The sequence below is a fragment of the Neofelis nebulosa genome, chromosome 7, assembly GCF_028018385.1.
Source record: "Neofelis nebulosa isolate mNeoNeb1 chromosome 7, mNeoNeb1.pri, whole genome shotgun sequence".
In the NCBI taxonomy this organism is placed as follows: domain Eukaryota; kingdom Metazoa; phylum Chordata; class Mammalia; order Carnivora; family Felidae; genus Neofelis; species Neofelis nebulosa.
This window is the reverse complement of record NC_080788.1, coordinates 47185077-47211954: the sequence shown is the minus strand read 5'-3', so window position 1 is coordinate 47211954 and position 26878 is coordinate 47185077. Positions and strand designations below refer to the sequence as shown.

At 39.6% G+C, this 26878-nt stretch overlaps 1 protein-coding gene across 1 annotated transcript in view; it reads right to left on the bottom strand.

Annotated features, from left to right (window-relative positions):
* The window catches only part of ALDH1A2 (aldehyde dehydrogenase 1 family member A2), a 133289-nt gene extending 115297 nt beyond the window's left edge, over positions 1-17992 (bottom strand). The window contains exon 1 of the mRNA XM_058737597.1: positions 17974-17992. The gene's annotated coding sequence lies outside the window, so the exon portion shown is untranslated. The remainder of the gene's footprint in view (positions 1-17973) is intronic.
* Between the last annotated feature and the right edge of the window lie 8886 nt (positions 17993-26878).

The following is a 26878-nucleotide window of genomic DNA, read 5'->3' as shown; positions in this document are numbered from 1 at the left end:
TTGGCTATTGTTGATAATGCTGCCATAAACATCGGGGTGCATGTACCCCTTTAAGTCAGTATTTTTATATCTTTGGGTAAATACCTAGTAGTGCAATTGCTGGGTCATAGGGTAGTTCTGTGTTTGTTTGTTTTAACGTTTATTCATCTTTGAGAGACAGAAAAAGACAAAGCATGAGTGGAGAAGGGGTAGAGAGAGGGAGACACAGAATCCGAAGCAGGCTCCAGGCTCCGAGCTGTCAGCACAGAGCTTGATGCGGGGCTCTAACTCACGAACTGCAAGATCATGACCTGAGCCGAAGTCGGACGCTCAACCGACTGAGCCATCCAGGAGCCCCAGGGTAGTTCTATTTTTACTTTTTGAGGCACCTCCATACTGTTTTCCAGAGTGGCTATACCAGTTTGCATTCCCATCAACAGTGCACAAGGGTTCCTTTTTCTTTATGTCTTTGTCAATATTTTTTATGTCTTTCCCTTTTTTTTTTTTAATTTTTTTTTTAACGTTTATTTATTTTTGAGACAGAGAGAGACAGAGCATGAACAGGGGAGGGTCAGAGAGAGGGAGACACAGAATCTGAAACAGGCTCCAGGCTCTGAGCTGTCAGCACAGAGCCCGATGCAGGGCTTGAACTCACTGACCGCGAGATCATGACCTGAGCCGAAGTCGGCCGCTTAACCAACTGAGCCACCCAGGCGCCCCTATGTCTTTCCCTTTTAATATTAATCATTCTGACAGGTGGGAGATGATATGCCATTGTGGTTTTGATTTACATTTCCTTGAAGACCAGTTGTGTTGATCATCTTTACATTTGTCTGTTGGCCAACTGTATGTCTTCTTTGGAAAAAGTTCTATTTAAGTCCTCTGCCCATTTTTAAATCAGATTATCTGGGGGTTTTTTGGTGTTGAATTTTATAAATTCTTTATGTGTTCTGGATAGTAACCCCTTTTTTGATATATCATTTGCAAATATCTTCTCCCATTGGTTAGGCTGCATTGTCATTTCATTGATGGTTTCCTTTGTTGTGCAAAAGCTTTTGATTTTGCTGTTTATTTTCATAAGTTTTTGTTTTTGTTTGGAAAAGGCACTGGATCAGGATTCAGGAAACCCAAATTCTATTCCTGAATATTCCTTTGCTCACTATGTTTTAGCCATTGAAATGTCCCCTGCTTCCCCCACTAGAAAATGTTTATGCTAGAGAGACACTTGGGTGGCTCAGTCAGTTAGGCTCTTGGTTTTGCTCAGGTTATGATCTCATGGTTCATGGGATCGAGCCCCGCATTCTGGCATAGCGCTGGCAGCCAGACCCTAGTCTGCTTGGGATTCTCTCTCTCCATCTCTTCCCCTGCCCTATAAGCTCATGCTCTCTCTCTCTCTCTGTGTGTGTCTCTCTCTCTCTCTCTTTCTCCAAATAAATAAATATTTAAAACAAGAAAATGTTTATGCCAATGTGAGTATAGCCTCATGAGAAAGTGTCAAAGTTTGTATTAGGAGATCTGCATTTTTTTTTTAAATACAAAGGAAAACAATACCAATTTTCTATGCTACAAAGTCATTCTTAAAACTGTGGAATAAAGAATTAGGGTACAGTTGAACTAAACAAGTTGTGGTATATGTGAAATATGTAACTACATTCCATCTTCATAATGCAACAAAAACAACTGCAGTACTATCGGGAGCTGAGGGCTATAAAGAAGCATAAAGCATTGCCTCACATGCAAGAGCTCTGTGTTCAAGCCAGCAGGGAGCGCAGTGGTGCCCTACCAGGTGTGCAGTGCTACAGAGATCAGAAGAGAAAGTAGTTATGTCTCTCCGGATGGCCAACAGGCACATGAAAAGATGCTCAACGTCGCTCCTCATCAGAGAAATACAAATCAAAACCACACTCAGATATCACCTCACGCCAGTCAGAGTGGCCAAAATGAAGAAATCAGGAGACTATAGATGCTGGAGAGGATGTGGAGAAACGGGACCCCTGTGGCACTGTTGGTGGGAATGCAAATTGGTGCAGCCACTCTGGAAAACAGTGTGGAGGTTCCTCAAAAAATTAAAAATAGACCTACCCTATGACCCAGCAGTAGCACTGCTAGGAATTTACCCAAGGGATACAGGAGTACTGATGCATGAGGGCACTTGTACCCCAATGTTTATAGCAGCACTCTCAACAATAGCCAAATTATGGAAAGAGCCTAAATGTCCATCAGCTGATGAATGGAGAAAGAAATTGTGGTTTATATACACAATGGAATACTACGTGGCAATGAGAAAGAATGAAATATGGCCTTTTGTAGCAACGTGGGTGGAACTGGAGAGTGTGATGCTAAGTGAAATAAGCCATACAGAGAAAGACAGATACCATATGGTTTCACTCTTATGTGGATCCTGAGAAACTTGACAGAAACCCATGGGGGAGGGGAAGGAAAAAAAAATGAGGTTAGAGTGGGAGAGAGCCAAAGCATAAGAGACTGTTAAAAACTGAGAACAAACTGAGGGTTGATGGGGGTGGGAGGGAGGGGAGGGTGGGTGATGGGTATTGAGGAGGGCACCTTTTGGGATGAGCACTGGGTATTGTATGGAAACCAATTTGACAATAAATCTCATATATTAAAAGAAAAGAAAAAAAAAGAAAAGAAAAGAAAAGAAAAGAGAAGAAAAGAAAGTAGTTATGTCTCTATGCGAACCAGAAGAAGGATGGCATTTGAACTGTATCTACATGGTAGGGCACATAGGCAGGACTAGTATGGTGGCAGGAATACTGAAACAAATTTTGGAAAAGTATAACATAACTGTAGACCAATGGTAAGGACAGAGCCTAGATGATAAGCTAAGAAATTGATTTAGTAGAACAGGGAGCTAGAGTAACCCCCCCTCCCCACCTCCTCACACACCTCTTTACATGAAGATATTACCTGGGTTATATGGTAGCAAATCCTAGAGAAGAGTGATGTGTATGCTATTGCCATTCAGCATTGTAAATAGCCAGGCAAAAGCAGAAAAAGGTCCAAAAGGTCTACCCATGAATCAGAGGATTCCCAGGTATAAGGCAAATTCCTTGGACCATAGGAGGGGGAAGCAAGGTGATGAAGAGGAAAGGCCTGGAGCTGTTGCTAAGAAGGAAGTAGGGGTCACTTACACTTCACTGGCTACAAAACCTTGCAAGGTGCAGACTGGTCTCTGTGTTAACCCTCTCCTCACCAAGTTTTGTATCTTCTAGCTCACTACCATTCTCTCTGTCCTGCCCTTTTTCTCCACCTTTAATGTTACTGCTTTTGTCCTGTTCCTCTTTATCTCTTGAATAGCATAGGTTCTACACTGCAAACTTCTACACTGACAAGAATGAATTTCAGGTAAAATTAAGCAAGTGATACCATGTCAGTTCCTGTGGGATGTGGGAAGGAGGAATGCTCTGAGCTACTGATAGGAGAAATGGATGTCTGGACTATTGTAATAATTTTGTCCTTCCTGCTTCTGGTCTTATACCACCCTTCATGCAGCTGATAGAGTGATCTTTCAACATACCAACCATGATTAGGCTACTCATTTCCATAGGGGCTTCCCAGTGCCTGTAGGAGGAAGCCCAAACTCCTTGATGTGGCAGTAGCTGCTCAGAGCTGTGACTTTGGAGGATTAATTGTATAACCATGTGTAAGAGAAGTAGACTATTCATTCAAGACCAACAAGAGAACTCGAGGTCATCTAGTCTGGGCTTTCCTAAACTTCTCTCATCAGTCATGAATGTAATAGACTCCTGCTGCATCAGTCTTCCAAGGAAGGTCCCAGGAGTGTGTGTTTAATGACTGGAGCTCTCCCAGAGCATTCTTATGATCGGGTAGTTTGGGGAAACAGTGATACTGCCCATCACCTTTTACACCAGAAGCCATATTCCAGAAAGGAGGGACCAAAAGGAGGAGAGTTGTGAATGAGACTGTAGACCTCATGATAATGTCACCAGAGTATACATGCCAGAGCCTAATCTAAGGTCCACCTGGGGGCTCCTGTGAATGTATGATCTTGGCATGTAGAGACTTTTCTCCCACTCCTGTCAGTCCTGTGGGGCCACAACAGTAGCAACTCTTTGGCAGCAGTGACTGGGGAAAGTAGTGGACGAGCAGGAGAAAAAGAAAAATCCTAGACTGCATTCCCATTGAGGAACCAGAATCAGGTAGATTTTTGCCCCCAGCTTCTAGTTGTTCAGAAGCAGCTGAAAGTAAGCAAGATTTGACTGAGTACAGCAGAATTTGTTGCTGGTATTTATATACTTAGCTTTTTGCTTTTTTCCCTGCTTGTCAGTGCTCTCACCTCCTCATCCCCCCAGTGAGTCCTTGTTCTCAAACCTTTCTTCTCTAGATACATCGAAATGGCTTTGTTGTCATCAGCCGTACTTTGAGGCAGTGTTTTGCTTTGACCAGGCATTTGTACTACCCATCGTTCTCTCTCTCTGTCTCTGTCTCAGTTTAAAAATATAAATTATTTCAGGCAGCAGTAGAAGCCGAAAAAAATAATTGCAATAGAAGGCCAAGAAAGCCACCTTGCCCCTGAAATGATAATTTTCCACAGGTTGCCTCACAGTTTTCTTCAGCCACTCAACTCACATTTAATGGATGGGACATTGTGCTAAGCACTGTGTGGAATATTTGGCAACCAGAAGAGAACAGGGAAATATGAAAATAATCATAATAAGTAACAGGGCTTTGTCTTTTTCTTTGACTTGCTCACAGTCTGATGAGGATAAAAACTCAACCAGATAGAGGCATCTGGATGGTTCTGTCAGTTAAGCATCTGACTCTTGATTTCAGCTCAGGTCATAATCTCAGGGGTCATGAGATCGAGCCCCGCATCAGGCGCAGAGCCTGCTTGGGATTTTCTCTCTCCCCCTCTCTCTGCCCCTCCCTTATTCTCTCTTTCTCTTTCCCTCTCAAAATAAATAAATAAACATTAAAAAAAAAAACCAGATAATACTGTAAGACACAGATATGTATAACATACATAGGATCCTAGGGAACAGAATAGTTAACCTTTTAGGGGCATGGGACAAGAAGGCTTTACAGAGATACATTTTAATTTGGACTTAAATCATCAGAAGGTTTTTACTATGAAGGTAACAGGGAGAAGGAAGGACATTCCAAGTATAAGGAGTGGCATATACAAGGGTACAGAGGCAGGAAAATTTTGTCACGTTCAAAGAAAAAAACTAAGCAAAACAGAAGGTCTGTATGGAAAGTGTAGAGTGAGTGGCAAGGAGTAGAAGGAAATGATGCTGAAAGGGTAGGTGGGAAGTGAAGGGTCTACCATGTGGCAGACTGTATTTTTCAAGTGATATACTTTTTCAAAATGACTTCACCAATATATATTCCATCCCACAGTATTTACATTCCTCCATCCAGAGGTGAGGGCTCTGTTCCCTCTCGTTGAACCTGGGACACCTTTATAACCTTTCTGACCAATAGGATGTGGCAGAAGTGATGCTGCATGACTTCTAAGGCTTCTTCTAAGGCTCGTTTATAGAAAACACTATGACTTCCACCCACTGTGCTTCCACCCTACCGCCTACCCTCCCTCCTCCTATCCTTCTCCTCCTGCCTCCCTCCCTCTGTTTCTGGACCCTTGTCTTTGGAAGTCAGCATGTTGTGAGGAAGGCCAGGCCAAGTGGAGAAGCTAAGTGTGGGTGTTCTGGCTCCTGGCCCCAGCTAGGACTCAGATGTAGAATGAACAGGCCTCTAGATGACTTTGGCCGGTGAGTCTTCGTGCAAGGCCCTGGACCTTGCAAAGCAGTCATAAACCAGGCCTCCTATATTCCACCTGAATGTCTACCCACAGTGACCCTGAGAGATAATAAATGGTTATTACTGTTTGAAGCCAATTGGTTTTGGAGTAATTTTTTACGCAGCAATGGATAACAAATACAGTCATGCCAAAGAGTTGCATGACTTCATCTTAAAAACACTGATGAGAGCATAAGAATTACAGATTAGAGAGATAGCCCTGGTGCGATATGGAAATAGGATGGTGGTGGAAGGCTGGTTTAGAGGCTGGGAAGACAGGAAGCTATTACAGTTATCTAGATCGGAGAGAATGGTAGGGCAGGAAAGCATTTCTGATTTTTTAGGCAAACTTTCTTAATTTTAGTTTGGCTTAGGAACTCTCTCACTTTTATGTACCCAAATGGTGACAGTCAGTAAAGAGAGCAAAACACTTGAGCTGACTCTCTTTCACTCTCCCCTATCTCAGCTTTTTTTTCCCACTTTCTTATATCCAGATCCTAGACTTTTCGAGTCTGTTTTCATGGTGCCCTCATTCCTCCCTAATGATGTCTAGTGCCCAACAGCACACTCCTCCTAGCTGGTGTCTTCCTGCCTTCTAAGTGTGAAGGTCATGGTGCCAATCTTCTCATCTAGAGTTTCTGTTGTCTCTAGCTCATCGGCATCTGGGTTCAGAGGAAAGCATAGTCCTGGAGTTTTGTAGGGGGTATAGGAGGACATGTTTGAGGGAAAGGGGATCTCAACTGTTGGGGGAGTAGATCCTAGCTTTTTTAATACAGATGAGTTAAATAATGATAATCCTGAGACCTATATGATTTATACTATTGAGTACTATTTTTGATGATTGTAAATACTGAAGGAGTAATGATGTGTTTCTTAACATACATTATTTGGTCATATAGTGTTAACAGTACAATATCATTCACCACTTAGAGCAAGACTCTTTAACTGTTGCCTGTTGTCATGTATATATAGTAGAATGTATAAGTCTAAGAGGTATTTAGAAAAGCAATGCAGGCCAAAAATAAAATGAATTAAAATTTTTCCTTCATTTCCCTTGTGCTTCATTCTTCCTGCTAAGTATTAGACTCATCTCTAAATTTATCTAGGAGTACTTGGCAATAATATCTTACATGCACTATCATGCAATTTTATTCATTTTGGTTACATTTGTGATTCAACTTCCAGAACTACCATATTGAGCAATTTCTTTCTGTCAGGATCTTTCATATTCATGACCTTACTCAATCCTTACATTAAGTTCACAAGGTAGTATTTTATCTCTATTTTATAGTTAGGAAAGCTTTCCTGATTCTAAGTTAAGCAACATGCTGAAGGCTAAATTGTTGCAGGATTTTTTATCACAATACCTGGGATTTGTTGTCTCGCCGCTTCGATGAATGAAGAGGTGGACACAAAATGAGCAGCAGGTAAAAGTCTATTAGAGTATAAAATAGAAAGGAAGAATAGAAGGAAAGCTCTCTACAGAGAGGGGGACATTCAAAAGTGAATGCCAGAGGACTATAGGCGAGAGTTCTTGTTTTATGAGGTTCTGGTCAGCCCTCCCTCTTCCGTTCTCCCTTGTTCCTTCTCAGATTCTACTCTCACTGACTTGATAGCTCTAGGTGCTGGGTTGTCCATTCCTGATTGGCTCATTTCCATTGTCTGAGGGGTGGTCTATGGCCATACTTAGGTCTTTTGTCAAATTCCTGAGGGGAAACCTGAGAGGGAGTAGGTGGGGTCTGTTACATTCTTAAGAGGAACCTTATGCCTGAGGATGTTTGCTGTGGTCTGACACTCCCGGCATTGTTCCAAAATAGGTGTTTCCCCACCCCCCCCCCCCACCCCACCCAGGGACCTCTGGCCCTAATCTTTCCCTCTCTGCCTACTGAATCCTGTCTTCTCCTATCATAAAATGATTCTCAATAATAAAGCAGGGCCTTGATGTTACATATTTTAGCTTTTAAATTCAGAATTCTTTTCACTGTGTACCAGAAAGCATGATGGACTTAGGCCATATTTTTTTCAATAGCTGTAACTGAAGGCAAACTGCTTTCATTTGTTTTTACTCACACAGTGACAAACTGACAGGTTTTACTCAACTGGTTGGTTGGATATTCAGATCTGGCCTGCTAAGCCTTTTAATATGTGGACGGTTTCAGCTCTCCCTGTGTCAGCATCTGCCCTGGCACTCAGTCATTTTCCAACACACTGTGAGAATTTGCACATAGTTCTGGTGCCTAACAACTCACACTCTGGAGCCAACTATTTGGATTCAGATCTTAACTCTGCCGCTTGTTAGTTCTGTGACCTTGAGGTAGTACTTTACCACCCTGTGCCTTAGTTACTTCACCTTTGAAATGTAGATAATAACAGTGTGCCTATCTTGTGAGTTTGTTGTTAGGATTAAATGAGTTAAATAGTAGATGAAGTTTGTAGAACATTGCCTAGAACATAGTAAATGCTATTTAAGTATTATTATTATTATTATTATTATTATTATTATTATTCCAGGAACCTAAGGAATCAGTATGAAATCAGCTTGGCAATTTAATAGCACACATTTATGTGTAGTTATGTGTGGATATGTATACAGCTGTTTTTTTCCTTCCTTCCTTCCTTCCTTCCTTCCTTCCTTCCTTCCTTCCTTCCTTCCTTCCTTCCTTTCACAGCCTAATTTCCAACCAAAATGTAAGAATCCCATTGTCTGGAACTTGAAAAATCTCTCTCCCTTCAGTCATCATGGTATCCAGACAAAATAAATGATGACATATTAGTTTGCTAGGGCTGCCATAGCAAAATGCCATTGACTGGATGGCTTGCACAGAGAAATGTATTTTCTCCCTGCTCTAGTGGCTGAAAGTCCAAGATCAAGGTGTCCTTAGGTTTGGTTTTTCCTGAGGTCTCTCTCCCTGGCTTGAAGATAGCTGCCCTCTGGCTACCTTTTCATGTTCCTCTTTACTCTGTGTGAGCACATCCCTGGTATCTCTTTGTGTGTACAAATTTCCTCTTCTTCTAAGGACACTGGTCAGATAGGATTACTTTCTTATCACCTCTTAAAAGGCCTTATCGCCAAATATGGGTTACAGTCTGAAGAGGGGGGTATTATGAATGGGGCAGGAATGGGAGGGCAGACTATCTAAATTATTTTATGTTACCGTGTCTACTGGGTAGGAGCTATGGTCCCTTACTGTTGTTATGTAAATCCCCACAATTTCCCAAGGTTACTGTCCCTGGGAGTTGGAGACCTGCACAGGTTGCTGGTTGAAGTATGATGGCTTGTTAAATCCTCCTGGGCACTCAGCTGGATTCTGAGTTCTGAGGGAAGGTGAGAAGTAAAGACACCCCTCAGAGCCCCCTGGGCTACTTGCCAGGTGCCACTATGCTTATGTGACATAGAACCAGGAGGGACCCAGAAAGTGGATCTGCTAGAAAATGCTAAGATTGATCAGAGTATTTTCTCTAGGTTTACTTCAAAAGTTTTTGATCATTTAACTTGAAAATAGCTATAACTTGGCTTTTTCAAGGCAGTCAGCAGAAAGAAAGGAGGGAGACTGGAGCCAGCAGCTAAGCCTGTGCGGGCAGGGCAAGAAAACACTAGGTTCACATCCCGTTTATCAGTCAGCCCTGGAGGCATCAAAAGGTTTACTGAAGGGATGTGCTCCTGCATGGGTGGGCTTAATCAAACCACTCGCTCTAATCATCTTGTCACTCATTTGCAAGTGGTTTTCCTCACTAAAATACCATTAACATGAGGAGAGGGAAGTGTAACCAGGGCAATGGGGAGTGGAATCAGTGCAGTTCGGTATCAGCGATCTTCAAAATTATCTTGTCTGATTTCCCATTTTCCCAGAAGGCACTGATGTCACACGTTCTTGTTCTCCATCTCCTAAAGTTGATTTCCCCTCTGATCAATAACACTCAACACTTCCTGGCCTTCTTTTTAAGATTTTATCTCCTTATAGAAAGAAATGAACTTCTGAATTTTTTCATACCCTTCTCTTCTGCTCTTGTCTTCCCATCATCAATAACATAAAAAGGAATGATCAGTTTAATTTATATGGCTAAAAATTGTTAAAATTATTGATAAGATTATGAAATAGCTGTGCTATAGCTATGAGAGAGTTTTGGATTTAAAGTCATAGGATTTGGATTTACATTCTGATTCCACTGTTTACCAACCCTGCAAGGCCAAGTCACTCTTTACTCTCTCTGCACCTCTGCTTCCTCACGTACAAGATGGAATACCTCTCTCAGGAATATATTGAGAGTTACATAGGGTATAGTTTATAAAAAAAAGTGTTACACCTAGCACCGGGTCTTATCTATAGAAGGTACATGGCATATCTTCATTAAATCCAAATCTGTTTTACTAGCAATCAAAAAAAAAAAAAATCTTTGTGTTATGTAAATTTTCAAACATAGACAGAAGGAAAAGGAGAATTCTAACAACCCCCAATGTACCCCTTACCCGCTGTTCAACATATGTCAACAGGTTGTCAAACTCATTTTACTTACCAACACTTTGCGTTTCTGGAATATTTTAAAGCAAATCTTAGCCACTGTGTTATGTCGCATGTAAATACTTGAGCATGCATCTGTAACTTACCACCATAGCATTTTTACACCTAACAGAATTAAGAGTGATTCCTTAATATCATCTGTAACCTGGTTGATATGCAAATATTCTTGATTATCTTAAAGAGATTTGTTTTAGTCAATTTGTTGCAATAAGGATTCAGACAAGGCCCACAGAGTGCATTTATTGTGCTTAAGTCTCTTGTTTAAAAATAGTCCCCAATTTCTTATATTTTTTAACTTTATGACATCAATTCGTTAGAAACAAACATGTTATTTGTGTTACAGAATTATTTACTTTCTGTATTTAGCTGTTGTTCTGGCTTCATGATGTTACTCAACTTTTTCTTTTATCTCCTGAACTTCCTGTAAACTGATGTTTGGATCTAGAGGCCTGATTATGTTCGTTTCCAAATTTTATAGACAAGAATGCTTCATAAACGGTACAGAGTTAGCAATCTTTTGAGAATGACTTATGATGTATTTCTCACTATTTTGCCATCAGTCTCAGAAATCTTTCTCTGCCACAAACCCAGGCATATAATGACCATGGTGGCAGTTCCATTCAGTTGACTAAAAAACTCTTATCTTACATTGCCACTGAATGTGGCTGTCTGTATTCTTCTATTGTTGTTGTTTTATTTTGTTTATTTTTTTAGGTAAAAGTCTAGAATTTAGTACTGTTTTAGAAACTATATGCCCCTAACTCTAGTGAATCACCACTTTTGTAAGTCACTCACCATTCACTTCATATACATAGATATTTAGTTAGAATTCATGTTGAGTCACAGTATATTTAAAACAATGAGTCATTGTCTCAAATTGAATGTGATAGGAATTATTCAGAAGACAATAGTCACCTTCTCTATAGTCATTCCTTAAATTAAAAATAAGAAGTTTTAGATTCTGGATAATTCAGAATTCCAAAATAATTCTCCCTCAATTGTGTAGATACTCTCTTGAAATAGTGAGTCAATTCACATGATTCCCCTCAAGTAGTTTCACAAATAAATATTTATCAAGCCCTACTTTGTTTTTTTTTAATTTATTTATTTATTTTTTAATATATGAAATTTACTGTCAAATTGGTTTCCATACAACACCCAGTGCTCATCCCAAAAGGTGCCCTCCTCAATACCCATCGCCCACCCTGCCCTCCCTCCCACCCCCCATCAACCCTCAGTTTGTTCTCAGTTTTTAACAGTCTCTTATGCTTTGGTATCAAGCCCTACTTTGAATAACTCAAGTTTGCAAGAAACTACAAGGTAAGACTTAGTTTCTGCCCTCAGGGACTAAGTTTGTTAGGGAAGATAGTGAGTACATCAATAGTTATAGTGTGAAGTATGTTTTGTAAGAGTGACAAAAGCAAAGCATGCAAAAATTTACTTTAGAAGCACATGGGATAGTTTTTGGTAGTATTTGAGATGAACTTTGAAGATTTGGAAGGTTTTGTTTGATCCTTGGAAGATGAGAAATGGTGGCTTTGGCAGGAATGGAACATACAAAAAAGCCTAAAAACCAGGCTTGAAATCAATGGATATGGTTTGCCTCCACTTAGAGAGATGAACAGAGGACGCCTGGGTGGCTCAGTCAGTTAGGCATCCAACTTTGGCTCAGGTCATGATCTCACAGTTCTTGGTTTGCAGCCCCACATCAGGGTCTGGGCTGACAGCTCAGAGCCTGGAACCTGCTTCAGATTCTGTGTCTGCCTCTCTCTCTCCTCCCCACCCCCACTTGTGTTCTCTCTCTCTCTCTCTCTCTCTCTCTCAAAAACAAATAAATAAACATTAAACAAAATTTAAAAAAAGAGAGAGAGATGAGCGGGGATAGAGAGAGAAAAGCAAGTCTATCCCTCCTTTCCTTCCTTCCTTCTTCCCTCCGTCTCTCTCTCTCTCTTCCTTTCTTTCCTTCTTCCTTCCTTCTTTCCTTCTTCCTTCTTTTCTTTCTTTCTTTCTTTCTTTCTTTCTTTCTTTCTTTCTTTCTTTCTTTCTTTCTTTCTTTCTTTCTTTCTTTCTTTCTTTCTTTCTTTTTCTTTCTCCCTTCCTTCCTCCCTCCCTCCCTCCCTCCCTCCCTCCCTCCCATTCTTCCTCCCTTTCTCCCTTCCTTAATTCGGAAGGTAACATAAAAACATTAAAGTAAGATGACATAAAGTGGTGTCAAAACCAGAAGAAGGAGTTTTAAGATGAAAGGAAGCACCATTATTCACAATAGCAAAAAAATGGAAACAACTCAAATGTTCATCAATTAATGGATGTATAAACACATGTGGTATATCTGTACAATGGAATACTGTTCAACCATAAAAACGAATGAAGGACTGTTATACATTACTATATGGACGAACCTTGAAAACATACTAAGTGAAAGAAGCCAGTCAACAAGGGACTACATATGAGATTCTATTTATATAAATTGTGTAAAAGAGACAAATCCATAGAGAGAGAAAGCAGATTAGTGGTTACCTAGGCCTGGGGTGGGGGGGGGGGCAGTGGGCAGGTGGAAGAATTGGAGGGTGATGAGTAAGGAGAGTGGGATTTCTTTTTGGGGTAATGAATTGTTCTAAAACGGATTGTAATGATCACTGCACAACTCTGTGAATATATTAAAAGTCATTGGATTTTATACTTTATTGGAATGAATTGTATGATATATGAATTATATCTCAGTCTAGTTGTTTAAGAAAAAAAATAATGAAGGGAGTGGTCCACTGTATCACTTTTACCAGGAAGTTCAAGAAGAATGAATTAAAAGTTCATTGGTGACCTTTAAAAGGGGAACTTATTCTCTAGAATGGTGGGAGCTGAAGTGAGTGGGTGAAGAGGAAGTAGAAGTGGATTTGCCTTTTAAGATATTTGGCCATAAGGGGTGAGACCATAGGATATGAGCACTTCACTGTACCCCTACACAGCCTCAACATTCATTTTTCAAAATCATCTCATTAATAGTAATTATTTCTAAAGAAAACCATTCTTTTGGGCTAGGGCTTACCTTTCTTAGTTCTTGACCTTATTTTCCACTCTCAGTCCAAGACTCTTGCCTGATTTACTATGTTCTTTCTCAGTTTAGTAATAAAGAAGCCTCATACAAATCCAAGTTATGGCACATTGTACAAAATAATTGGTCTGTAATGATTAAAAGTGTCAAGATCAAGACAGTCCAGAAAAACTGAGGAACCCTTCCTCACTGAAGGACACTGAAGAATTAGTGTGGTAACTAAATGTAACACATGATTCTAGACTGCCTTCTTCTATTATAAAAGACATAATTGGGGCAACTGTTGAGACATGATGGGGTCTGAGGATTAGGTAATAGTAATATATCAATGGTTGCCTCCTGATTTTGATAGTTTTATCATTCTATGTGAGAGAATGTCCGTGTGTATAGTGGGCAACACTAAGGTGAATGGATGTGATCAGCATCATTTGGCAACTTACTTTCAAATAGTTCAGGAATACAGTTCTTTGTATAATTCCTGCAACTTTCTACAAATCTGAGATTGTTTCAAAAACATAAATGCAAGTATCATCATGCAAGAAGTAAAAATAAAATGTGCCTAGAAAGATAATCCTCCCAGCAACCTGAATAAGTTAGCACAAATCCTTCTTGAGGGAACAAAAAAGTTCATCCTGAATCTCAAAGAATTCCCACTTATGAATTCATAGTTAAAATCATAGAACACAAGAAAATAAGTTATGAGGAAGAGTTGAAGCAATACATAGCAGAATTAGAACCATAAAGACTTCAGATAATGAAATTAGCAAAAAATATAAAATTCATGCTTAACTGTATTAAAATATGTTTAACATGCTTTATGAGGTAAAAAGGAGTCTTGAACATATACAGAAGACTATAAAAACAACCAAAAAGGCTTGGAAAAAAAAGAATCAAATAGAAATTCTAGAAAATAAAAATATGATTGAAAGTAAACATATTAAACTTGCTATTAAAGAAAAGATTAGACATAGTTCAAGAAAGAATGAGTGAACTTGAAGCTAGAGTCAAAGACAAATTCCAGAGTGTAGTTCAAAGAGCTAAAAGGATAGAAAATATGAAAGAGGTAAAGAGGCACAGAGGCTAGATTGTGAAGGACTAACGAATGTGTGCTTGGAATTTTGGAGAGGAATAACAGAATTGAAAAGAGTCAGTATTTGAAGAAGCATGAGGTTGAGAATTCCCCCAGAATTGTTGAAAGACAATCAACAGTTGTCAAAAAAAATTGTCAAAAATCATCTGGCAAATGCTAAAGAGAAGCTGGTTTTTATCTAATATTGGGATCACACTTATATAAATGAGAAATATTTAATGCTCCTGGCTTAGAAGACTTAATGTGTAAATATGCCAGTTTGCCCCACATGATTATTTAATGCAATTCCAATAAAAGTCCCAATTAGTATTTTCATGATATTTAATAGCTCAACTCTAAAAGATATGTGGAAATACACAATGCCCAGGAGATCAAAGATACTCTTAAAAATGAACAAGTTGGGAGAACTTGCTCTACCATGTATCAAGATTGATTATAAAGCTGTAGTAATTAAGTTAGTGTGACATTTGTTCAGAGATAAAGAAATAGACCACTGGCATGAATATAGAGCCCAGAAAAGATCTATGTGAGTACTGATAGAAGGGCACTGAAGGGCAGGGGGCAAAAAGACAGACTTTTTAAACATGTGAGGCTAAAACAATTGGCCATCCAAATGAGGAAAAATGAAATTAGATTTCTACCTTACAGGATACAGAAAAACCAATACTTGATGATTAAAAATCTAATATAAAAGACAAAATTAGAAATCTCTAAGAAGATTATATAGAAGAGTATCTTCGTGACCTTAAGATTTGGGAAGGATTTTTTTAAACGAGATATAAAAAACTAAAAAGGAAAAGACTGATAAGTTGGATTTCATTTAAAGTTAAGAATGTTGAGTCATTAATTTTGCATTTAAAATGTTGTATTCTTGGGGCGCCTGGGTGGCTCAGTCGGTTACATGTCCGACTTCGGCTCAGGTCATGATCTCGCGGTCTGTGAGTTCGAGCCCCGCGTTGGGCTCTGTGCTGACAGCTCAGAACCTGGACCCTGTTTCGGATTCTGTGTCTCCCTCTCTCTCTGACCCTCCCCTGTTCGTGCTGCGTCTCTCTCTGTCTCAAAAATAAATAAACGTTAAAAAATAAAAAAAATAAATAAAAAAGAAAAATAAAATGTTGTATTCTTTTTCTTAAGAAGGCACCCAAATTGTATATCTCCACTGCCCACAAAACTGCCTACATCTAGTCCTTTCAAACAATACCTTCTTTATTTCCTAAGCATACTTTATTCCTAAAGACAATATTGTAGATATAGGCCTTTTCTATTTTCTTCTTTACTTTTAGGTTTGTAATAATTTCATTAAGAAATTTCTCTTCCTGAACCCAGGAAGGATGCCATGGTCTCTTTATAATAAAAGCTTCTATTCCTTTTGATCTGCTCATGAATACAATTATCCACCATTTGTAGAAGAAACCAGATCTCAAACCATGGTCATAACTGCCCAAACCAACAAAACCAGAGCCAACCTGAGACCACTTCAGCCTATGAACAAATATGTGATTCCAAGAAGCTAAGTCATTCACCACTACTTCTCTTGGCCCTAGTGATAGCTCAAACACAAAGGGACTTATGTGGTTCTTCCTAACTAGACCTGGCAAGAAACTCACACTTTAGTGTTTTGGAGCCCAAGTAGAATCGGCCTAGCTCTCTTTAGAGTCTAAAGTCATGGTCGCTAACCTTACTGATAAACCAAAGAAAAGCAATGAAAATTGTTCATGCAACTAATACCTAAAACACCTGTACCTTAAAGCTCTGCCTGTTTTGAGGTGAAATTTTCCTGGGGTAATGTGACATAGTACCCAATAACTTAACCCCTGCTTCAGCCAGGCTGAAGCTAAACTGAATCTGTTTGGGCCAAAGTTGTGCCCACCTAGGTCATGTCAAGGTTCACGTACTACATGCACCTATTAAAGCTGTGCTGTCCCTCTCCAATTATAAATAGCTGCATAGTTATAAAAACTTGCCAACCTACAAACTCCCTCAAACTGTCAAAGGTAAATACTACGTGACTTTAAACACTAAAGTGCTATATTTCCTCACATGGATGCCCCCAGAAGCCTCAACCACTACATGATATTTTAGACTTCATAGTATCAGTTCTTACACTTTATATAAACAACTAACTGGATATCTGCATTATATATATAAATATAGGTCTCATTTTTTGCCTATTTGCTTGAAGAGTTCTTTTCTCATTAACTAGAAATGCCCTTATTTGTCATTCTGTATTATTTTTTACTGGTATATATGGTTTGTCTTTTCAACGTGAAGATTCAGTTTTTCATTTGCTTTAGAGACATTTAAAATATTCTCTGTGGGGTGCCTGGTGGCTCAGTGACTCAGTGCCTGGGTCGTGATTTCATGGTTCGTGAGTTCGAGCCCCGGATCAGGCTCTGTGTTGACGGTGCAGAACTTACTTGGGATTCTCTCTTTCCCTCTCTCTTTAACCCCTTCCCTGCTTACAATCTCTCTCTCTCTCTACCTCCCCCCCCTCCCTCCCTCCATCCCTCCCTCAAAATAAGTAAATAAACATTTTTAAAAAATTTTTTCTGAAAACTTTTTTTTCTGTCTTATTTTTTGGCCTTTCTATAATAGAGAGCAATTACCCTTATGTTGGATTGTCTCCTCTGTTTCCCTCTGCCTAATTGCTTTAATCCTTTTCTCTCATTTTTGTTTGCTTGTTCGTTTCTTTTTGGTTCACTCTGAATAGCCCAAGACTTCTGATCTCCAGAATCTCCAGAACCATAATATAATAAATTTATGTTATTTCAAGCCATTAAGTTTGTGGTAATTTGTTACGGCATCTAGGGAAATGAATGCAGACATTGTCCATCAGGGCCCATCCTCCTGGCCAGCAGTATGTACTACTTCTGTGGATGCCAGCTGACTCTCCCAAACTCAGCAAGGTGCCATGGATAATAGCAGGTCCTAAAGTCCCTGCACCTTTGCCAGTGCTCCATGGGGACATGGACAGCATCTGCTTTTAGGACTTTTCCTTAGCTTTTACAAAGACTACTGACTTGTTACTACAGTAAATGCCTTACCAATTGGAGAGTACTCATGAGAATCCTCAGGATTCTCTCTCCCCTGTTCTCTCTCTCTCTCTCTCTCTCCCAAAAGTAAAATAAAATATTAAAAAAAATAAATATGCAGCAGCCTAGGGAAAGTAGGAAGAAGGCTAGTGCCTGATGCATTTCAGAAGAAAGCTTTGCTATGGCAGCCAAGAATTAACCAGGCCAGGGCCTCTGTTTGGAGGGTAAGTTATTAAAAAGTGCTACTGCCTACTCCCTCCAGGTGCTTCCTCTAAACAGAAGCTAGACTCTTATGTACCCCGAGCTGACCTCTGGTATGTATATTCACCTCCAGTCCTTACCACTGAGTGAGTTATTTTATGGATTTTCATCAAAGTGTCTTTTTCAGTCTAGTCATTTATCTTTTTGAAAAAAGTTAGAAGTTCTGTCATTTAAAAAAGCCTGCATCTCTTAGGCTGAGTAGAATTTTCATAAAAACAGGACCATGAAACAGTGAGAAACAGTGGTGAGTACTCACTGTACCTTTCTTCTTTTCCTGTTAGCATCTCAGATTTGCCTGCAGACTTCATTCATGCACTCAACGTTTACAGGCCTAAGAGCCTGGCTTTATGCTGGGAAAAAAGAATACAAAGATAAGTAAAATGAACTCCAGGCAGGTAAAATAGTGATTGGATTCTTGATGGTCAATGGGATAAAAACATTATAAACTAAATCAGCACTAGAAGCTTGTAAAGGGTGGCATTCAAATATTAGATCTTATAGAACAATTTTTGCTAATCATAGTTTATATGGATTAGATGAAGCAAGGGCCAACCTCCGGCTGTGGCTTTCCAGTAGTCAACCCCCAGGTCATTCAAAGGCTTAACAATCTACAATTGGTCAAAAGAGTTGTAATCACTTGCGGGGAGAATTCTACTTTAGCTTGTAAGAAGCAGAGTCCCTTTACATAATTTGGCTATTGTTGAGAGTGCTGCTATAAACATTGGGGTACAAGTGCCCCTATGCATCAGTACTCCTGTATCCCTTGGATAAATTCCTAGCAGTGCTTCAACCGATGAATGGATAAAGAAATTGTGGTTTATATACACAATGGAGTACTACGTGGCAATGAGAAAGAATGAAATATGGCCCTTTCTGGCAACGTGGATGGAATTGGAGAGTGTGATGCTAAGTGAAATAAGTCACACAGAGAAAGACAGATACCATATGTTTTCACTCTTATGTGGATCCTGAGAAACTTAACAGAAACCCATGGGGGAGGGGAAGGAAAAAAAAAAGAAAAAAAGAGGTTAGAGTGGGAGAGAGCCAAAGCATATGAGACTCTTAAAAACTGAGAACAAACTGAGGGTTGATGGGGGGTGGGAGGGAGGGGAGGGTGGATGATGGGCATTGAGGAGGGCACCTTTTGGGATGAGCACTAGGTGTTGTATGGAAACCAATTTGACAATACATTAAAAAAAAAAAAAAAAAAAAAGCAGAGTCCCCAAGGAAGTGGTGGCAAAGAAGTGCCTACATTGACAGCAGTGGCAGCAGGATACAGGGCTTTGGGGCACTTTTGTTCCTAGTGGGGGAAGCAGTGATGAGGATAACAAGAGCAAGCTGCCTACAGACCCACTGGGAAGAAGGGTCACAGACCCTTCTGTGACTTCTAAGTGGGTGGAGTCAGATATCCTTGCCATTAAACCCAAGACAGGCATGGTATGGACAAATAAATGTTCTGTTCCTAAGAATGAACTCAAATATTCCTCCTTATTAATTCCACCCATTAATCCTAGTCCTGGCTCTGGAGCCATCTGCTTTGTTTCCTACATCAAAGCCCTTTATATATTCAAAGACAGTTATCATGTCCCACTCCATTCTTTCCTCCAGAATAAACCTGGGCAGTCCCTCCACTCTGTCATTTTCAGGTCACTTTCCTCCACAGGCACTTTAATTTTGTCAGTCCCTAGCTCAGCTCCTCTTCTCTTTCCATTCATGCTGGAGACATACTGTCAGCCTTTGCTTTAGTCTCCAAACATGGTTCCATTATAAGGGTTTGTCTTGTTTCATTATTTGTTTGTGCTATCAATAGAAGTGTTTCAGGAGCTTGACATCAGTTATACTCAATTCAATTAGTTGTGTCTCTCTTTGTTGATGATATTTGGGTAGTTACTTAACGGAGACCGATATAAACAGTTTAGAAACTTAAGTTTCTTGGATCAGAGGTAGAATTTCTTTCCAGGTATGTGAACATAGGTCCTGGTCAAAAATAAGAATTTGAATGTTTATATGTTAAATTGGCATGGACCAGGTCTTCCTGATTTGGAATTTAAAATGAGTGGGAGTTTTGTGTTGTTTTGTTTTTAATCAGGACCCTTGTATTTCTTCTACTCCTCTTAACGTTCTGTGTCCTGGCACAGTCACCCATTCAGTTTCAGGAATGAAAGAAGGAACCCAAAATAAATGTGAGGGCTGGAAATGTGAATGGTATACGTTCTTTAAGATAATTGAAAAGCATGATATGAGAGACTTAAAAAGCATATGCTGGCAAGTTCTTTTTGTAACAATGGCCATTTTTCAAATTTATAAATGACAGCAATATTTTGGAAATAAACTGATCTTTTTAAGTCTTCTTTTTAAGAAACTCATTAGAATGAGAATTGAAAGTCTCAACACTTATCAGCCTGAAAGACTGAGCCCAATGATAAGTTGAGATACTTTTTTTTGTTGTCAAAAAGTCTGGTATGATTCCTTCTCTGCAGAAGAAGCCAATAGAGCTCATGTTTTGTCTATTGGTGGTTTGTTCCCTCCCCTTTGTATTTTGGAAGTCGTGGGGAGGATTTGTCACTTAACTTCTGTTATAACTGTTGATGATGGGGGCACCTGAGTGGCTCCATCAGTTAAGCGTCTGACTCTTGACTTTGGCTCAGGTTGTGATCTCACAGTTCAGAGTTCCAGCCTTGTGCTGGCAGTATGGAGCCTGCTTGGGAATTCTGTCTCCCTCTCTCTGCCCTTCCCCACTCATGCTGCCTCTGTCTCTCTCAAAAAACAAACAAACAAACAACTCAAATAATTATTAATGATGGATTTTTGGTTTTGTGATCTAGTCACTCTGTTTTTTATGTGATGAATTGGTAAGATAAAATGTATGTTACCGCAGCTACTTTAAATGTGTTGATTGTGCCAGGGTCCCAAGAAAAAGTTGGGTATCAGGAGGAAAGAGTTGCAGCTTCCACTATCAAAGAGCTCACAGTTTAATAAAGGAGATGGAAAAGCCAACCACAATTAGGATGGGTGGTGCTGATGGCTCTGTGCACATGTATTATGTGGCAAAAAGAGAGTCACCTGACTTTGTGGAATAGTGAGGAGGAGATCAGGGACAATCTTCTGGAGGAGGTAGTGCTGAAGGTAGAGCCTCAGCTGAAGGTAGAGCCTAGTGCTGAAGGACAATTGGATATTAAATAGGATGATGCAGTAAGGGAAGCTTTTCTGCACCAAGGAAATTGCACTGACAAAGGCATGGAAGCTGGAAACGACATGGCGTAGATGGGTACCACACATTAAATTACAGCTATGTAGGAACTCTGAGCAGGATTCTTAGGGGAAGTGATGATATATGAGTCTAGAATAATATGTGAGTTCATGGGCTAGTTCACGAAGACTGATGTTGTAAGCTGTGGGAAAGGATTAAGCTGGGCAGGCATCCCTTACACATAGAAGAGAGCTGCATATCACAAGATGCCCTGCTCTGCCTTATTGCTCAAAGAAATCACTCCAACTCTGACCTCTACCCCTGACTCCTAGCAGTCCCTTCTAGGTCTAAACAAGCCCCTGTGGTCCCTGCTAATCTTGGGCCATCCAAGTAGTTTGTTTATGGGTTCACTTTTCAGATTTTGCCCCAACTTCTGCACATTCTCTGGTCTAACCTCTTTATTACCACTGGTTCTATTTGGGACAACTCTGTTTATTCCCTGCTGTCCCATCCCTGCTCATCATATCTGACTCGAGGACAACTTCCCACCTGGCTCCTGGAGTCATCACAGCCCTCATTAGTTTATTCTTTGGTTCATATATTAAACTTACTAAGCTCTTAAAATGTGCCAATAAAATGAATAAGAAATTCTCACCCCGACTTTGAAATCCTTCCTAAAGCAGATACTGAGATGAGGATTAGGGTGCAGTTGGTTTACTTGGGAGATGATCTCAGAGAATATAAGGGGAAGAATGGGGAAAGCATGAGTGAGTCATCACTGTGGACAACGGAGGCTGAATCTCTCTGTGAATCCTGTGTGGAACTATGTAGAACATGCCTCAGAATTGTCCTATCGAGGGCCAGGAAGCTGGAGCATTTATCCATAGATTTCTGTCACTCATTGGTTGAGCTTTCTCCCCTGGAAATGTTACATCCTTGGCTTTTCTGTGCTTCTCTGCAGAGCAAAGCAGAGCAAATTCCTATGGCCTAGGAGAAAGCCCTCATGGAGCAGAGGAGATCAACATAACACTTGAGCTAGGAAGGTGTCAGTGTGCACACTAGCTGTCAGCTGCAGCTTCAGGGAAGCTCAGAGTCAGCAAAAGGGTCATGGGGCAAGGCATCAGCACTGTCTGCTGCACAGTCTTTACTTTCAAGAGGGTTTCTTTCCATAGGAAAGTATAGGAATATGAACGATTGTGTGTTGTAGTGTTATGGGTGTTATGGTAGAATAATATACAGGGTACGTGTGAGAGAAGGTACAAGGGAGGAAGTGGTGCATTCTACCAAGTAAGGGCCAGGAAATGTTTCCTAGAGAAGTCACCCATAGACTCTACCACATCCCACTTGGCCTGATCCTTCAACTGAGACATGGCCTGACTGAACCGGTGGAAGGTTGACAATAGAATAATTACATGTTCCAGTCTGCATTTTGGAGAGTCATTCTTATAGCGGTATGGTGGATGGTCTGGAGAAGAACAAGACCAGAGGAAAAGCCAGTTCCATTAGAAAACTCTTGTGGTAGTTAGTCCACATAAGAAAGTATGTCAGCTTGGATTAAATCTGTGACAATGAGGCTGGAGAGAAGAGAACAAATTCTGGAAGAATAAAGGAGACAGGATCGACACAACATGATGATGGATTGCAAACAGTTTTGCAGGACGGCAAGTTTAAGGATGTTTCTGGATGAAGTGACTGGATGGATGGTGATACCATTCATGGATATGGGGACACAGGAGAGAGAAGAAGCTTTACAAGGAAGAGAGTCGACTCAGTTTGGGGCATGGAGAATTTGCATGCTCTTGTGATCGAAAGATGACAGAAATAAAAGAGGGTGAAGGATATTGTGTCCAAAGAATTTGGAACTCAAATAAATGAGGGTAGAAGAAATAGTGATGACTCAGGAAAGCTGGTCTCTTTCCCTTGTCCCAGAGATGCAGGCAGGAAAGGGGATGTAGAAGAATGAACTCTTGGAAATAAAGTCACAAAAGAAAGTGGGTTCTTAGAGGAAAGACAACTTGCAGTTAGAGCCATGAGGAGAAGCAGATGGAAAAGGTGAAGGTGGAAGGGCCCTATTATCAACCAGGGGGTTTGCCTGGGGTTCTAAAGAGAATTTTACAAGAAGATGCCCAGGTACTTTGACCAAGCCTATCCCCAATTGATGGGAAAAGGAAAAGATAGACTGAGTGTATTTTCAACTCACTATGAACAAACAACACATTATTTTGTGCTCAAAGTAAGATAATGCCCCTCTTCAAACTTTCCTAAGTTGTGCTCTCTCCATCCTTTATAGGGAGGAACATCTGAAAAATATCTCTTAAGCTTTTAAATATTAGAGGTTGAAATAAAGATGATTTTATTAATTGGATATTTCTTAAAATTCTTATCCATCAAACTTTTTTTTCTTTATGTAAGTCACATGATGGACCATATTTCAGAATAACTATTGTTGGACCAGAAAGAAGGACACAGTGTATTTGTGAAGTATAGACTTGTTTTCTGGGGAGAGGTGGAACAGATAAAAGGAGCTTTTCATTCATAAGCCCCTCTAGGCATTTTGAAGAATGTAAAAGAAATTTCTACCCTTAGAATATTTGCTCACCCTCAGCTAGAGGATCATACTTGATTATAGTTTTGGGCAGCAAGGACTCTAAGACTTCATAAAGAAAAACATATGAATAATAAATGACATGGAGGAAAATCTTTGATAAAAGGAAGGAAATTACAGTAGTGGAGAAGAGTGAGTCAGGAGGTTATGTGTGGCAGGTGGACAGTGTGAACAGGGGCAAAGATGGGAATGATAAAGCATTCTTAGGGGAATGACAGAGTGTCCTGACAGAAGAGCACTGCGGATGAGATTAGAGAGATCTATTGGAGCAATTGACTAATGGCCTTGAATGCTGGGCTCAGAGAGCATATTTACCTGATAAGTAAGCAGAAGTTATTGTAAACTTTTTATGCAGACAATGGCAAGATGAGAGTGATGTTTGACAAATACTTGTGTGAGTTGTTAAAGAAGCCAGTTAAGATAGGATAGCATATTTGGGGCAATGACCCCTATGTTAATTGAATAATACCCCCCCCCCCAAAGATGTCCACATTCTAATCCCCAGAACCTGTGAATCTTGTCTTATATGGCAAAAGGGACTTTGCAAATGTGATTAAATTAAGGATCTTGGGAGGGGAAGAAAGAGTATCCTGGATTACTTGAGTGGGCCCAATATAATCATAAGAGTCCTTTTAAGAGGGAGGCAGCAGATCAGTATAAGTAATAGTAGATATGGCAACAGAAGCAAGAGGTTGGAAAGATGCAAGGAAGGGGCCACAAGCCACAGGGTGCAGGTGGGCTGTACAAACTAAGAAAAGGGCAAGGACATAGCAGCCTCCAGAAAGAATGAAACCCTGCCAACACTTTGATTTCAAACTTGTCACTTCCAGGACTATAAAAGAATAAATTCTTGTTTTTTTAGGCCGGTAAACTTTTGGTAATTTGTTTCAGTGGTAATGGCAAACCAATACATCTCCGTTTGGGAGACTGCTGAAAACTATTATTTTACATAGAAAAATGCACGTATGTCCGAAACCAACAGAATACACATTCTTTTCAAGTGCACATGGGACACTCTCCAGAATAGATCACATACTAGGTCACAAATCAGGCCCCAACAGATAAAAAAAGATTGAGATCATAATACCATGCCTATTTTCTGACCACAATGCTATGAATCTTGAATTCAAACACAAGAAAAAATTTGGAAAGACCCCAAATACATGGAGGCTAAACAACATGCTTCAAAAGAATGAATGGATCAAATAGGAAATCAAAGAAGAAATTAAAAAAAAAATACATGGAAACAAATGAAAGTGAAAACATGATGGTCCAAAACCTTTGGGATACAGTAAAGTGGTCATAAGTGGGAAGCAAATAACAATACAGACCTACCTCAAGAAGCAAGAAAAGTCTCAAATACACAACCTAACCTTCCACCTAAAAGAGCTACAAAAAAACCAACAAATGAAGCCTAAAACCAGCAGAAGAGAAATAATAAAGAGTGGAGCAGAAATAAATGATATAGAAACTAAAAACAAACAAACAAACCAACCCCACCAACCAACCAACAAACAAACAAAAAAAACCCCACAAAACAATAGAAATAGATCAATGAAACCAGGAGCTGGTTCTTTGAAAAAGAAATTAATAAAATTGATAAACCCCTAGCCAGATTTATCAAAAAGAAAAGAGAAAGGACCCAAATAAATGAAATCACAAATGACAGAGGAGAAATAACAACCAACACCACAGAAATACAAACAATTATAAGAGAATATTATGGAAAAATTATATGCCAACAAATTGGACAAACTGGAAGAAATGAATAAACTCCTAGAAACACGTAAGCTACCAAAACTAAAACAGGAAGAAATAGAAAACTTGAATAGATCAATAAACAGCAAAGAAATTGAATCAGTAATAAAAAATGTACCAACAGACAAAAGTCCAGGGCCAGATAGTTTCCCAGGGGAATTCTACCAAACATTTAAAGAAGAGTTAATACCTATTCTTCTCAAACTATTCCAAAAAATAGAAATAGAGGGAAAACTTCCAAATTCATTCTATGAGGCCAGCATTACCCTTATGCTAAAACCAGACAAAAACTCTACTAAGAAAGAGAACTATAGGCCAATATCCCTGATGAATATGGATGCAAAAATTCTCAATAAAATACTAGCAAATTGAATACAACAGTACATTAAAAGAATCAGTCATCACAATCAAGTGGGATTTATTCTTGGGCTGCAAGCGTGGTTCAATATTCACAAATCAATCAATGTGATATACCATATCAATAAAAGCAATGATAAAAACCATATGATTTTTTTCAATAGATGCAGAAAAAGCATTTGACAAAGTACAGCATTAATTCATGATAAAAAACTGTTAATAAAATAGGGCTAGACAGAATATACCTCAACATAACAAAAGCCATATACTAAAAACCCACAGCTAATATCATCCTCAATGGGAAAAAACTGAGAGCTTTTCCTCTAAAGTCAGGAACAAGACAGGGATGTCCACTTTCACCACTGTTATTTAACATAGTATTGGAAGTTCTAGCCTCAGTAATCAGATAATAAAAATAAATAAAACGCATCCAAATTCATAAGGAAGAAGTAAAATATTCACTATTTGCAGATGACATGATACTCTATATAGAAAATCCGAAAGACTCCACCAAAAAATTGCTAGACCTGATAACACAAATTCAGTAAAGTCTCAGGATGCAAAATCAATGTACAGAAATCTGTTTTATTTTTATACATCAATAATGAAGCAGCAGGAAGAGAAATTAAGGAATCAGTACCATTTGCAATTGCACCAAAAACCATAAGATACTCCTGAAATAAACCTAACCAAAGAGGTGAAAGATCTGTACTCTGAAAACTATAAAACACCAATGAAAGAAGTTGAAAATGACACAAAGAAATTGAAAAGCATTCCATGCTCATGATTGGAAGAACAAATATTGTTAAAATTTGTCAATATTACTCAAATCAATCTACACATTTTAATGTGTCTATCAAAATACCACCAGATGGGGCGCCTGGGTGGCGCAGTCGGTTAAGCGTCCGACTTCAGCCAGGTCACGATCTCGCGGTCCGTGAGTTCGAGCCCCGCGTCAGGCTCTGGGCTGATGGCTCGGAGCCTGGAGCCTGTTTCCGATTCTGTGTCTCCCTCTCTCTCTGCCCCTCCCCCGTTCATGCTCTGTCTCTCTCTGTCCCAAAAATAAATAAAAAACGTTGAAAAAAATATTTCAAAATACCACCAGCATTTTTCACAGAGCTGGAACAAAGAATCCTAAAATTTGTTTGGAACCACAAAAGACCCCGAATAGCTAAAGCAATCTTGAAAAAGAAAAGAAAAGCTGGAGGCATCACAATACTGGACTTCAAATTATATTACAAAGCTGTAATCATCAA